At 47.8% G+C, this 15,525-nt stretch overlaps 1 protein-coding gene across 1 annotated transcript in view; it reads right to left on the bottom strand.

Moving 5' to 3' along the window:
* Positions 1-10,753, bottom strand: part of LOC137521937 (uncharacterized) — a 54,143-nt gene extending 43,390 nt beyond the window's left edge. The window contains exons 1-2 of the mRNA XM_068241885.1: positions 10,693-10,753; positions 3,322-3,354 (exon numbers count right to left, since the gene is read on the bottom strand). The gene's annotated coding sequence lies outside the window, so the exon portion shown is untranslated. The remainder of the gene's footprint in view (positions 1-3,321; positions 3,355-10,692) is intronic.
* Positions 10,754-15,525: the final 4,772 nt, after the last annotated feature.

Here is a 15,525-nt window from a genome sequence, read left to right as displayed (position 1 = left end):
AGCCAGACTCAGCTATAATGATTCCTGAGGAAATCCAGACTGAATGCTCAGTTGGGGATTTTATCAGAGCTGATAAGCAGGCTGAGCAGTGAAGGATGAAACAGAGAGCAGGGTAGGTGTTTTCTCTGATGTTCCCACTGATATGTATGGTAAAATACATGAGGGTGCTTGGTCTCCGTTTCCCTTTAAGTAGCCGCATCACTCAGTGTGCAGTGAGCCGTGTGTGGAGCAAGGAGCTCCTGAAAGGCTGTGCAGCCGAGAGAGGGCTGCCAGGCCTAGTGAAGCAAGGAGGCTGATCCTGTATAGTGCTGGAAGGGAGTTGGACTTCAGTACTGAAGAGTACAGGAGAAGCCTGAAAAGGTGAGTGACCGTAGGCTGCCATTAGGCCCGTGGCAGGGTGTCACTCACAAGGCTGCAGAGGGCAAGGAGCCCAAGCAAGGGTTGGTACAGATACAAAGGCTGTATATCTGGTGTGTGACTACAACCCCATTAAATACCCAGTGTGGTGTATTTGTGTTGCTGTCAAGACGTTGTTTTAAATAACAAAATAAGGTTGTATTTTGTTTTAACCCTAAAAAGACTCACTGGCTGGTAAACTGTGACCCTTGTTGCTATGATCTCCTCTACCAAGATGAGCAAAACACCAGAACATCACATTACCATATATACTTGCATATAAACCGACCTGCATATAAGCCGACCCCCAACTTTTACCTAATGAAAAAATGATTGACCCGCGTATAAGCAGAGAGTAGGAAATGATGGACTGGTGCAAATGGAAATGATAATCCAATACTCAGAAAAATGTTAAAAGAGTGCTCCACCGTGCTGAATTTGTTGCAGGCTTTGGCAGAAGAAGATGAGGGAAGAGGGTGCATTTATGGACTTCAGGATAGTCATTAGTGCCTCCCCCTCCTGATGCAACCCTCACTACAACATATGGTAAAAGAAAAAGCTATGCTGCTTTGAAGGCTGCATAACCCCCCAGGTAGTAACCTCCGAGTGCAGCACCCATCACAATGTAAAAGAAAAACCTTCCCCCCCCCCCCCCCCAAGCGCACCACCAAACAGGAATGTTTGGCAGCTTTGAAGTGTCCACTGCATCTCTCTCCCCCCCAGAGTGTCTCCGCACTTATGTAAAGTGGCGTGGTTTCCTTTGCTTACCCCCGGCACAATCAGGTGGGTGCAATACCCCCCCAGCGTGCCACCAGACAATGTCTGGCAGCTTTGAAGGGTCCATTTGTGTCACTCTGTCCCCCCTAGTCTATCCGCAGGCATATGGTGCAGCTTCTTACCTCCGGGCCACCGCCGAGACTCCTCCGTAACTGAGGCCCATAGCAGTCTCGTTGCTATGACGCCCTCTACCAGTGCCTTGTGTGATGCGGGGCGGGGATCATAGAGACGAGACTGTTATGGATTTCCATTACGGAGGAGTCTTGGCGGCAGCCCGGAGATAAGAAGCCGCACCACTTTGCATAAGTCTGCGGAGACACTCGGGGGAAGAGAGAGAGACACAGCGGGCACTTCAAAGCTGTCAATCTTGTCTGGCGGTGCACTGAATGGGAATACAGCCACCTGACTGTACCTGCAGCACACAGTGAGCACATGACTGGGGTGGTTACGCGGCCGTCAAAGGACAGCTTTTTATTTTACATTGCGGTGGGTGTTGTACTTGGGGGGGGGAACCAACTACACATGACTCGCATATAAGCCGACCCCCTCCCACACACTTTTGGGACACGTTTTGTCCCAAAAATTCGGCTTATATGCGAGTATATACGGTACGTATACTGGGAAGAGGGGGGGAAACTAATATTGAATGCTCATACAGAGTCTTCTTGATGCTACTTATCCTGGGGCAGGCACAATGGGTGGTGAGGTGGAATCTCTGTCTCTGGAAAACCTTGTCCTGGCATTGGTTCCAGCCCATTCCACTTTGCGATTGAATAGCTGTAGCAGTGTCAGGATAATATAAGCCAACATAAAAAAGGCACTGTAACCACATTGTACTACATTATTCAGGATACCCAATGTTGCAGTAATTTTCCTGGTTTCGGCATCAGAAACACTCCGAATAGCTATATATAGGTATGTAGCCCCGCCCTCTCAGTGATTCATAGCCTAGGCTGATTAGCTGTGCAGAGTTTTACTTCCAGAGCACTCTGGAAGACTAAACAATATTTTCACTGGCTTCATAATCCTCAGAAACTAACATTCCACAGAGCCACACCTGACAGGACTAAAGATGTTGCCACCTTTTTAGAATGTAAATCAGGGAGAGGAGAGATTTTTTGCAAAAACGAATTTATAAATGGAATATTGTAAAATATAAATATTTAAAGGACCACTATCACGAAAATGCTAAAATTTAAACATGCAAACAAATACAAAAAAGAAGTGTGTTTCTTCCAGAGTAAAATGGTCCATAAATTACTTTTCTCCTATGTTGCCGTCACTTACAGTAGGTAGTAGAAATCTGACAGAACCGACAGGTTTTGGAGTAGCCCATCTCACCATGGGGGATTGTCCCGGTTTTCTTTATTTATAAAAGCACTTAGTAAATGGCAGTTGCTCCAACTAACTGCCAAAAAAAAGTGTGCAGTGAGCCGGTAGGCTGGGCAGCATCCTCTATAATACTGTCCCACCGTCATCATCTTTCCCTGTCTGTGCGTCCATGGTTTTCTGTACTGCGCATGTGCGCAGTACAGTCAACCGTTGGGACAGGAGGACGGGCCAGGGAGCAGGGCGGACGGGTGCGCGCAGCGGGTGGGTGGGTGCCCGCATGTGGACTAACATGGAGCGGCGGTATCACTACCTAGAGCCCGTTTTTAAAAAGGCCATGCTGAGAATCCCCCATGAGGAGATGGACTAGTCCAAAACCTGTCACTTTTGTCAGATTTCTACTACTTACTGTAAGTGAGAGCAACATAGGAGAAAAGTAATTTCTGGCTTATTTTACTCTGGAAGACATCTTTTTATTTGTATCGTTTACATGTATTTAAAATGTTAGCATTTTTTCGTGATTAGTAAACTGTTGTAAAGGCAGTGGGGTCTGATACACCTCAAACTCTTTGGGAAGAGTGGGACAATGGTGTTTCGTCACTAGTCCCGATTTCGCTCACCGTTACTGATGCGCACCCGACAGACCACAACATCTTGCAGCATGTCTGACCGATTCATGGGACCAATGTCAGCCCATAATTGGTCGCACTGTCGATTGGGCACGCACTTGGCCACCAAGTCGCCTGATGCATGACCACCTTTATTTTAACAAACATAATTTATTAACACTGCTCTTTCTGGGCACATGTAGGCACTTACTCTTTATCTTGAGTGGGTTTTTTAAGCTTCTCCCTGTAAAATAAAATAAGTCATAGTAGTTAGAAAAACAACATTAATGACTAATTAATGGGAACTTCAGCCTAAACAAACATACTGTCATTAAGTTACATTAGTTATGTTAATTAAAATAGATAGGTAATATAATCTCTTACCCACCCTGTTTTAAAGAGACTCTGAAGCGAGAATAAATCTCGCTTCAGAGCTCATAGTTAGCAGGGGCATGTGTGCCCCTGCTAAACCGCCGCTATCCCGCGGCTAAACGGGGGTCCCTTCACCCCCAAATCCCCCCTTGCAAAATCCACGACAAACTTGGTCGTGGATTTTGCTCCTCCTGGAGGCAGGGCTAACGGCTGCAGCCCTGCCTCACAGCGCGTCTATCAGACGCGCATCGCCGCCTCTCCCCCGCCCCTCTCAGTGAAGGAAGACTGAGAGGGGCGGGGGAGAGGCGGAGGTACGCGTCTGATAGACGCGCGTGGGGCAGGGCTGCGGCGGTATGCGGAAGAGATTCCGCCGGCGCAGAGGGGGATTTGGGGGTGAAGGGACCCCCGTTTAGCCGCGGGATAGCGGCGTTATAGCAGGGGGAGACATGCCTCTGCTATCTATGAGGTCTGAAGCGAGATTTATTCTCGCTTCAGACTCTTTAAAAGAACAGGCAAATGTTTGCCCCCATAAGGATGGCTGCCCTCATGAAATTCCAGCCATCTTTTGGTTGAAAGGACTGTCCTGTGTCCTGATCACCCCTCCCAGCTGCGCGCACTTGGCTTCAAATCTCAAATGAAAAAAAAAAAAAAAATTGCGCCAAAACAGAAGAACAACATCAGAAATCCCATCATGCTTTGCACAGCATCAGAGGAAAAATGCCTGAAAAGTTCTGATGCTGTGAAACTGTTAAAAGAAACACCAGGCCTTTTCAGTGCTGCCGAGTAGATTTTTAGTCCGGAGGCTCACTTTAAGGTAGGTTGGAGTTATACAGTGCATCCGGAAAGTATTCAGTGCATTACTTTTTCAACACTGCTATGTTATAGCCTTATATCAAAATTGATTAACACTTTCCCTGCCAGCCGATTTGTCCTAAACACGAACATCTACTGCCAAGCAGTGTTTAGACATTTTGCACTCATTAGGTTTACCTAGCATTTTTGACAAGAAAACCCACATGAAATGAGACATTATATATTTTTTTTTTTTTTGTAATGAATTGGGCTTGAACACTGAAAGAAAATAGTTTTTCTGGAGTTTCTTTGAGTGAAAAAAAAAAAAAAAGTTTTTTTTTAACCAAAGAAGAATTACATTTACTGTCAAAAATGTTACGGTTTATAAAAGCCCTGATTCTGCTGAATCCAACGATACCAGATATGTATTGGTAATCCACTTTTCCTGTCCACAACGCAACTCAATAATAAAACAGCATTTTGCACAATTTGACACTGGAACACAACAGATAAGGGCATCTATAGGTTAACACGTCACATCTAACGATAGAAGTGAAATACCTGGTAGAGTTAGGTATTTTTAGAAACTGCATACCTCTAGATTTTTTATTTGTGGTGTAGTTTGTGCTCTAAATGTAGTTGCAGTCATACAGATCCAGGGCTGTGGAGTCGGTACAAAAATCCACCGACTCCTCAGTTTAGGATTCCACCGACTCCAGCTCCGACTCCTCCTCCTCTAATTTGCATATTACAATCTTGTTGATTGAAAAGTATGTAACATAAAATGTATCTCTTAACCTCCTTGCCGGTTATCCCGAACTCAGTTCGGGGTAACCTGCGCAGGAGGATTTCTCAGGCCCCGCTGGGCCGATTTGCATAATTTTTTTTTCCTACACGCAGCTAGCACTTTGCTAGCTGTGTGTAGTACGCGATCGCCACCGATTCGCCGCTACCCGCCGCGCCGAAGCCGCCCCCCCCCCCCCCCCCCGCCTCAGACCCCTGCGCAGCCTGGCCAATCAGTGCCAGGCAGCGCTAAGGGGCGGATCGGGATTCCCTCTGACGTCACGACGTCCATGACGTCGGTGACGTCATCCCGCCCGGTCGCCATGGCGACCGGGGAAGCCCTGCAGGAAATCCCGTTCTCAGCGGGATTTCCTGCATACTCTGATCGCCGAAGGCGATCGGAGTGGGTGGGGGGATGCCGCCGCTTAGCGGCTATCATGTAGCGAGCCCTGGGCTCGCTACATGATTTAAGAAAAAAAAAAAAAAAAAAAAGTGCGGCGCTGCCTCCTTGCCGGATTTTTTAGACCGGCAAGGAGGTTAACTGCCAATGCTTAGGAATTTTAAAAGACAACTGAAGTGAGAAGGATATGTAGACTGCCATATTTATTCCCTTTAGTTGTAGACTAACACTAGTCCTTGGTAAGAGTATTTTTAAAAGGTACAGACCGGAACAAAGAACATCTATCAGGCCCTAGGCAATGTGACTGTGGGTACATGTAAGAGTGATGTGCAGGTACTCCGCAGGGGAATGAGGGGATTCTTCCTCTATTACACATTCTTCAGGTACAATCTGAACCAGGTTTATGGGTGACAGACAACACCTCTGTGTTCAATGTGCACAGCATTCTCAGTGGATTCCCTGCAGCTCTGTGGGGAGTGCATATGTAGAGTATAGTACTATTGTGTAACAAAGTAAACCTGAGACAGATGAAATTAAAGTTTTATACATACCTGGGGCTTCCTCTAGCCCCCTTCAGGCTAATCAGTCCCTCGCTGTCCTCCTTCGCCACCTGGTTTTTCTGCTAGGAGTCCAGGTACTTGAGCCAGTCTGGCGTAGTGCGCATGCACACACTCCGCCGCCGGGAGCGTACTACACCTGCGCAGCACTATTGCGCAGGTGCAGAATGTTCCTGGCTGTGGGAGCGGCATGCGGCCGGACTGCGCTGACTGGCTGAATTACCGGGACTCATAGCAGAAGATCCAGGTGGCGGAGGACAGCGAGGGACTGATTAGCCTGAAGGGGGCTGGAAGAAGCCACAGGTATGTATAAAACTTTCTTCCGTCTCAGGTACCCTTTAATTCGTAGTCACCAAACCAAATTTTAACAACAGATCAAATTATTTGATTTCATGAGCAAAGAGAGTGCGTACATTTGCATAAATCAGAATCAACGCAGAATTATTTCCATCTCATTGACCATCTCGATTAGTGACATGGCTACAGATCAGGCTTTATTCTTACAGCATAGATGTTATTTATAGAGATGGCCCGAACAGTTCGGCGGCGAACTTTGTGTAGTTTGCGTTCGCCGGCGAAGGCGAACTTTTGCGGAAGTTCGATTCGCCCCATAATGCTCCATTAGGGTCAACTTTGACCCTCTACATCACAGTCAGCAGGCACATTGTAGCCAATCAGGCTACACTCAGTCTTGGAGCCATTCCCCCCCCCCCTTATATTAGGCAGGCTTCGCAGGCCATTACACTCACTCATGTGCCAGCAGTAATTAGTGAAGGGACAGCTGCATCAGACTCTCTCATAGGGAAAGATTAGTTAGGCTCTTGGCTTGTTAGCTTGCTCCTGGCTGATTGTTATTGCTAAAATAGCACCCTTCACCCTCAACAGCTCTTTTGAGAGCTAATGTTCTCCTGATGTGTTTTTTTTTTTTTTTTTGTGTTGCTCACTGACACTGCATTATACAGCCCTATCTGTTGCAGCTGGACCTTGGTAATTGTTATTACTGTGCCAGCCAGGCCCTTCCTAACTATACTGGGACACCTACCTAACTACTGGGGCACCTACCTATACTAGGGGACCTACCTACCTATACTTGGACTCCTACCTATGCCTACCTACCTATACTGGGTCTCCTACCTATGCCTAGCTAACTACTGGGACACCTACCTATGCCTATCTACCTATACTGGAACACCTACCTATGCCTAGCTAACTACTGGGGCACCTACCTACCTACACTGGGACTCCTACCTATGCCTACCTACATACAAGAAGATAATACGGTCGTTGCTTCATTGTGGACAGACCAAATTTGATCAGCTGTACAGTCACTGTTCTATCATTGAGCTACCACAGCCCAGCGACCATATGGGCTTGAAAACCGCCATGGCCTGCACTCTGGCCATGTTGCACACCAGTCCAGCGCGGCCATCACTACGCAAACAGCTGTTTGCGGTGCGTTACACAGTGAATTTGGTGTGTCAGTGTGAAGCAGAACTAATTACACTCCCTGATTGATGTATACACATGCAAGATGTTTGAAAGCACTTTAGTCCTGCAATTTAGCATTCAATGTGATTTATGCCCTTAAAAACGCTGCTTTGCGTCAAATCCAGATTTTTCCCCGGGTCTTTTGGTGTCTATCCCACTCCGCCATGCCCCCCTCCAGGTGTTAGACCCCTTGAAACATCTTTTCCATCACTTTTCTGGCCAGCATAAGTGCTTCTAGTTTTCAAAGTTCGCCTCCCCATTGAAGTATATTGCGGTTCGCGAACGTTCGCGCGAACCGAACCTTTCGCGGAAGTTCGCGAATGGTGTTCGTGAACCGAAAATCGGAGGTTCGCGACATCTCTAGTTATTTAGTATATATAAGAGATTCCTGTGTACACATCATATATACAGTCACAATCAGATATGCATATCTGACTTTAAAAATACGGGGACTGCTTTATTGAAGCAGCACAAGTAACTAATTTTGATTGGTTTATTTCATTTTTCTGGACTAAGCACAGCTATTACTGTATATATAAATTATTTATGATGCCTATTATCTGAGAAATAAAACATTTTCTATTTTAATTACAGTTTAAATTCATTCATCAGGAGTTGGAGTCGGAGTAGGTGCATTTTTTCCCAACTCCAGGCACCCAAAATTGCTCCGACTCCGATTCCACAGCCCTGTACAGATCACCCTAAAACATATTGGTGCCCCCAGTACAGGTAGCCAGGAATAGGTGCTGCCACTACAGGTAAACAGATATAGGTGCAGCCAGTATAGGTAGCTAGATACAGGAGACACTGTGGGGAGGGGGGCCGACAGCATCCTCCCTCCCTCTCCATGGGCCCCCCTCCTCTGCCCCCCCTGCAGAGCTGGAGTCAGTGGTGTGGTGTGTAATTAACTCACCTGCTCATTTGCTCCATACAATGTGTCCTTGCCAGCAGCAGGCTCCTCTCTGGCCGCCAGATCTCTGCATGACGCGCGTAATCATGCGTAGGTGTAAGTAGGAAGTAGAGAGAAGACCGCTGTCAGCGGGGACACATCGTATGAAGCGAACAGGTGTGTTACACACCGAACTGCTGCGCTCCAGCTCTAGAGGGGGGCCCATGGAGAGGGAAAGAGTAATGATGTCAGCTCCCTTCCTCACTTCTTTCCGCATGAAGAAATGCCAAAAACATTTACTAGGTACGTAGTTGGCAGTAGGAGCCCTTGCCTGCCAGAAAATACTAGGTAAATGCTTGGCAGGCAAATGGTTAAATTAAGGTTTTCCTCAGAATTCTACACATAACACCCCATAATGATGTAAAAAAATGCATTCTTGAGATTGTGGCAAATTTATTAAAAACAAACAAACCTGAGCCATCACATGTACATAAGAATTCACAGCCTTTGCTCAATACTTTATCAATGCACCTTTGGCAGCAATTACAGCCTCAAGCCTTTTTGAATATGATGCCACAAGCTTGGCACACCTATCCTTGGTCAGTTTCACCCATTCCTCTTTGCAGCACCTCAAGCTCCATCAGTTTGGATGGGAGGCATCGGTGTACAGCCGTTGTAGAGATCGCTCCAGAAATATTCAATCACATTCAAGTCTGGGCTCTGGCTGAGTCCCTCCAGGACATTCACAGAGTTGTCCTGAAGCCACTCCTTTGATATTTTGGCTGTGTGCTTAGGGTCATTGTCCTGCTAAAAGATGAACGGTCGCCCCAGCCTGAGTTCAAAAGCGCTCTGGAGTAGGGCTGCACGACTTTAGGAAAAAATTGAAATTGCGATTTTTTTTTCTCAAATTGCGATTTCGATTTTTTTCACGATTTTCTTCAAATCGAGCTTTAGCACTAAATTCACAATGCCCCCAGTATAGTTTAGCCAGGTAAGCGCCTCCAATATAGATCCTGCTATAAATAAAGAGCATTTTGATGACAATTGAGGCAGACTGTGTACAAGAGAACTTGTTAATCTGGCCACAGAGCTTCCAGCAGAGTAATAGTTAAAGTGCAGACAGAGTATCATAAATAACAGTGAGAGAAGGCTGCGGAATGTGAGAATGGCTATGAGGGGTAGGAGTGGGTGATCCATTACCTTCAGACCGTCACCCGCAGCATCGAGACAGAACTCCAGCGCTGCGGCATTAAGGAAGTGTAGGGAGAGGGACAGAAAATCATCACTGCTTCTAAAGCAAGTGTGCAGAGAGGGAGACATGTGTGTACAGAGCACAGAAGTGGGGCTAAGGGGTGCCAGGACAGGAAAGAGTTCGGAGCCCAGTCTAACCTTACAGCAATACAACAATACAATACCTCCTGGCTAGCTCTCCTTACTTTCAGCAGCTGCTGTTAACACGCTGGCTCTGCCTCTTTCCCTCCCGGCAGTTCCTGGGGCCAGCTGATGAAAATATAAATCATGCATCACTGCGCTCCCCATGTTGTTGGAAGGGGGAGGCGTGGCAGAAGCTAGGACTAGCAGTGAATATTTATGAGTGTTAATGAGCCGGGCAGCGAGGGGCGAGTCCAGTCCAGAGCAGCACACAGCACCCCCAATCACTCTGTACCACCCTCTGTACAGCTCCGCCTACCGCCTCCGTCAAACCAACTCTAGCTATTGGTGGTGCTGTGTAGAGATGGGAAGTTCGGATCTTTTCAATGATCCGGATGATTCGAATCGGATCATTGAAGAGATCCGGATCTTTGATCCGAATCTCGGATCATTTTACTAATGAAGCATTCGGGGGTGAAATGACTAGCAGGACAGGAGAAGGGGAGGTGGGTGGACACACAGAGAAGGGAGAAGATGGACAGAGGGCAGGGAGTGGACAGAGAAGGGAGGAGGGATGAACAGAGAGCAGAAATGTTTGCACGTAATACCCACATGCTGAAGTCATATGCTTTACATGTATTTCACCTACATGTTCATCTGTACACTTTGAAAGAAAAGGTCGCACAGTGAAAGAAAGCATTCCCAGAAGATAAGTGCAGCTGTATAGAGCGAATGCAGGAGGATCATACTGCCTTTCAATCACAGTGCCTGCAAAGTTACTGAGCTGTGCTGTCTGAGCCAAAAGCTTCCTATGTGTTCAATGTGCAGCACTACGGAACAGACAGCCTATAGTCAGAGGCACGTTATAGCCAGTATGTGTGCTCTACCCATATCTGGCAGTGGCACCCATGTCCCCTCTCTCTCATCTACCTGTCCCTGCAAGGCTGCCTCCCATCCAACAGAGCGATCAATCTCAGCTCTGCTTCCAGGACCCCGCTGCCCGCTGAGAGGGGGCGTGTCGCTCCTGGCCCCGCCCCTTTCCGATCCGAATCACTCATTTTGATGATTCGGATGATTCGACTCACAAAATAGATTCGGATCAAAGATCCGAATCGTTCATGATCCGGACAACACTAGTGCTGTGTGCTGCCCTGGACTGGACTCGTCCTCCCCCTGCTGCCCGGCTCATTAACAATCATAAATATTCACTGCTAGTCGCAGCTTCTGCCAATCAGTGGCTCCCAAAACCGAAGATACTGACGATCCTGAAATCGGCTGCACGTGAATCGCGGTTTCGGTTTAAAACCGCAAAACCGTGCAGCCCTACTCTGGAGCATGACTTCCCCCAGTACACCTCTGTACATTGCTGCAGTCAGTGGCTGGATAGTGTACTGGGTAAAGGCTATGCCTCTGACGGCTCTGACTGATGGGTTCAAATCTCGGCTCTTCCTATTCAGTAAGGAGTTCTTTGGGCAAGACTCCCTAACACTGCTACTGCCTACTGAGTGTGCTCTAGTGCAGGGGTCTCAAACTCGCGGCCCGCGGGCCATTTGCGGCCCGCGATACAATATTTTGTGGCCCCAGGGCCCCAGAGCTTGTAGGGGCCCCCAGTGGCTACAAGAGGAAAAAAAATTTTCTCAAATCGGCCTTATAGTTTTTGAGAAAATCGATTTTAAAGTTGCAAAGGAAAAAAATACACATTTAAAAACCCGCCGACTTTAATGGTTAATAGCAAATCCACCTTAAATGCTAGAAACCCTAAATTTGCAGGATATGTTAAGGAGATCATTAGGAATAAGAGGAAAAAAACAATTTTTCAAAAAGACCTTATAGTTCTTGAGAAAATCGATTTTAAAGTTTCGAAGGAAAATAGTATACTTTTAAATGCGGTAAATGTCACTTTTAGTAGCAAGCCTAACGGTAGTGTAATTTTACATGTATCAAAAGAAAGAGCAATACATTTCCTGACAGAGTTTCCAGGGGGTCCATACGCAGCTGCAGCGCGGGTTACCATGGAAACGGCCGCTCGATCGAGCGGCCTTTCCATGTCAGTTCACGGAGGGTGTCTCCGTGAACAGCCGGAGAGCCGCCGCTGGCGGCTCGCCGGCAAAATGTAAACAGGCGGGGAAGAAATCCCCGCTGTTTACATCATACGGCGCTGCTGCGCAGCAGCGCCGTAAGGCAGATCGGCGATCCCCGGCCTCTGATTGGCCGGGGATCGCCGCATTCTCATTCGCCGGCATCTGTTGTAGGCGGCGCAGGACGGATCTCCATCCTGCGCTGCCCATAGGAGGAAGGGAAACGCCGGAGGGGGACGGAGGCGGAAAATGGCTGCGGAGGGGGGCTTTGAGGAGCCCCCCCCCGCCGAACAAACAGAGCCGGCGGCGATCAGACCCCCCCCCCCCCAGCAGGACATCCCCCTAGTGGGGAAAAAAGGGGGGGTAGTCTGATCGCCCTGGCTCTCTCCTGATCGGTGCTGCGGGCTGGAGAGCCCACGCAGCACCGATCATTGCAGGAAGCCCTGGTCGGCAAGTGGTTAACGGGGGTCCCTGTCCCCCCAAACCCCCTCCGTAATGCGGGGGAGCGCTTCCTGGTTGGGGCAGGGCTAACCGCCGCAGCCCTGCCCCACGCGCGTCTGTCAGCGTGTATCTCCGCCTCTCCCCCGCCCCTCTCAGTCTTCCTTCACTGAGAGGGGCGGGGGAGAGGCGGCGATGCGCCGCTGATAGACGCGCTGGGAGGCAGGGCTGCAGCCGTTAGCCCTTGCCTCCAGGAAGAGACAGCCAGCGACCATTTTCCGACCAACTTTTGCGGGGGGTGGGTTGGGGGTGAAGCGACCCCCGTTTAGCCGCGGGATAGCGGCGTTTTAGCAGGGGCACACGTGCCCCTGCTATATATGAGAGCTGAAGCGAGATTTAGTCTCGCTTCAGTGTCTCTTTAATACACTCAGACCAGTTGCTGTTGAAATTTGATTTTTATGGTGACGATACCGCTTTAAGGGCTTCAGAAAACAGGACTGCATTCTACCCAGTGGGTCAGAGAGCTCAGAGAAGCTCTTTTGCATAATGACAGAAGTTTAACTCTTCCTGTACTGGGAAATATGGGGCTCTTTTCTTTGCTACTAATGTTCTATTTCTTAGCTGTACTACACATATTCATTTACTCATAAGTTTATTTTTGCTTCAGGCTTGAGAACTATGGGAGAGCTGAAGACCAGGGCAGGTGATTGCTTAAGTTTTATACGTGTGAGTAGTTATAATGAAACAACAACTTTTTAAAACTACTTTTTCTTTTGCCTTTTAATTCACAGAGCTGCTGTGTGACCAGAGGTCTATATAAGGAAACAGCCGAGAGCAGAGAGAGACGATATGAGTCAGCAGGGGCTTCAGTCTTCTCATGAGACGACAGAATCCCACCGTCAGACGCCAGCAGCGGCGGATTGGATTTATGTATATATCCCGTAGTCTGCAGCCAAGCGGTCTGAATGAAGCCCAGGAGATCGTGGTGGACTGGCTCATACACTGAGGAGCGGTGAGTAGCTGCTTACATGAGCATGCTGATGGTGGCGTTTATTATTTATTGTATTTATAAAGCACCAACATATTACGCAGCGCTGGACAATAAATACAATTTACATATAGTTATGAGTAGTAAAAGAAAGTTCTGGACTTTTATTGGCTGTACGTAGCCTGAAAACTGGCTTTTTATGTCTGGTTGTCTTGAGGTTCTGGTTGTATATAGCCTGATATCTGGCATTGAACATCTAGTTGTCTGAGTTTAAAGTGTAGCTGAGACTGGGAGGGGGAGAAAACTGACATGTAACTGGAGCTTCCTCCAGCCCCCTCCAGGGGTATTGCTCCCTCACCGTCCTCCTCCACCACCTGGATCTTCTGGAATCTGGCCTGGAAAGTCCTCCCCTCGGCACAGGCACAATACTACTGCACAGAAAGCTCACAATGATGGGAGCGCTCGTAGCTAAACCACGCATGCGCAGAACGCCCCAGACCAGATGACTTTCCAGGGCTAGATTCCAGATGATCCAGATAGCGGAGGACAACGGTGAGGGAGTCATTAGCCTGGAGGGGGCTGAAGGAAGCCCCAAGTATGCATACATTTTCTCTCCCACCAAGCCTCAGGTTCCCTTTAAGAATCTACTTGAATATATTAAGTAGCGTTGTTCAAAAAGATACAAATAATTCTAAGTTTGCATAAAGATGCAAATTTCATATGAAAAAGTATGCGGCTTGAAGGCCAGTCAAATTACGCTTTGTTTTCATGCTGCAAATTCCAGATTTGCACCTCAGTGACCATTCCTAGTGTTGCTGCGCAGTCTGTTGCCAATTGAACAGAAGTTTTTACTTACATTTCTGTCTTAAAGAAATAGGTTTGCGAGACTTTCTGTAATTAAGATATGTAGAGGTATAATCAATGTGACAAGGAAGAATTGGCAGTGCTCCTGAGCCAGGCCGCATCTGAAATGACTACCAACAGAGGCGTGCAAAGCCCCCTAGAAACAAATACACACCTTGTACTCAAAACAGATGCTAATATGCACTAAATCCCTAAACTCAGAATAAAAACGGAATGCAAACTTGAAATTCTTCCTCATTGTCTAAGGGGAAAATAAAATAAAAAAATACAGTCTAAACTCGCGTATAAGCCGAGGTACCCACTTTTTCCTCAGAAAACAGGAAAGTGATTGACTCACATAAAAGCCCCTTTCACAGTATACGGTAAATATTAAGATGTGCTCCGGTATGAAGCATCTCCTACCCAGTATAAAAATCCAGATGTTCCCCAGTATGAGGCAGCCACCCTCCCTGTAGCCAGATGTGCCCCAAAATGTTAGGGTGCCCCCCCTCTCCAAAGCCAGATGTGTGCCAGGTAGGCAGCCCCCAACACCATTGTCAGAAGTGCCACCAGTAGGGAGTCCCCCTTCCCCAAAGCCCCAGTAGGCAGCCTCCCCCCACACGTGTACCTGCCGTGGAGCGTGACAGTGTGCAGAAGGACCCCGGCCTCTGCCAGCACGTATGCTCCCCACTGTGCCTGTGTTCTCCCGCAATATATTTAGTGTGGCTGCGTGAAGGAATAAAATACCTGTGACTAGGCTTGAACGATTTTACGGAAAGATTGAATTGAGCCATTTCTGTCCGAAATCATGATTTCGATTCACGATTTCCTTCAAATAAAGCTTTGTCCCCCTCTGTGTCTCTCTGTCCCGTCTCCCTTTGTGACCCCTTTGTACACGCACTGCGGTAGTGCTGGATATACACTCCAGCACAAAGTCCATCGATGCCCGTCTCTCCACTTCTCCTGCAGGATCTAATGCACGGCATACTTCCTGTATGTCTTGTGACATACAGGAAGCAGCAAGTATGCCGTACACAAGACCCGGCAGACGGCGATAGAGGCCGGACAGTGTTGGGTTCGTGTGGAAGGTATGTCCAACACTGCCTATGCTGCGGGCCGCACTCGCCTGGACTTCTTCAAATTTCCCCTGTGTGAAAATTACGTCATTGCAATACTCACCGCTTTAACGATTCCAAAATTGTGATCTTGGTGATCGTGATTTCAGTTTAAATTCAATTTATTGTTTAGGCCTACCTGTGACCCCCGCTTGAGGAATGCTTTGCGTGCCATTGCCAGTGATTAGCGGAGACTCCCTCTTGCTACTCTAACACTCGCTGTCTCATCTGTGACGCCATCTACTGTCAGCTTTAAACAGCGCATGTAACAGTGTCAAGAGGGAATCCCAGATAATCACTG

Source organism: Hyperolius riggenbachi, chromosome 6 (genome assembly GCF_040937935.1).
Source record: "Hyperolius riggenbachi isolate aHypRig1 chromosome 6, aHypRig1.pri, whole genome shotgun sequence".
Taxonomy (NCBI): Eukaryota; Metazoa; Chordata; class Amphibia; order Anura; family Hyperoliidae; genus Hyperolius; species Hyperolius riggenbachi.
Note: the sequence above shows the minus strand (reverse complement) of the source record. Positions and strands in the feature narration are given on the sequence as shown.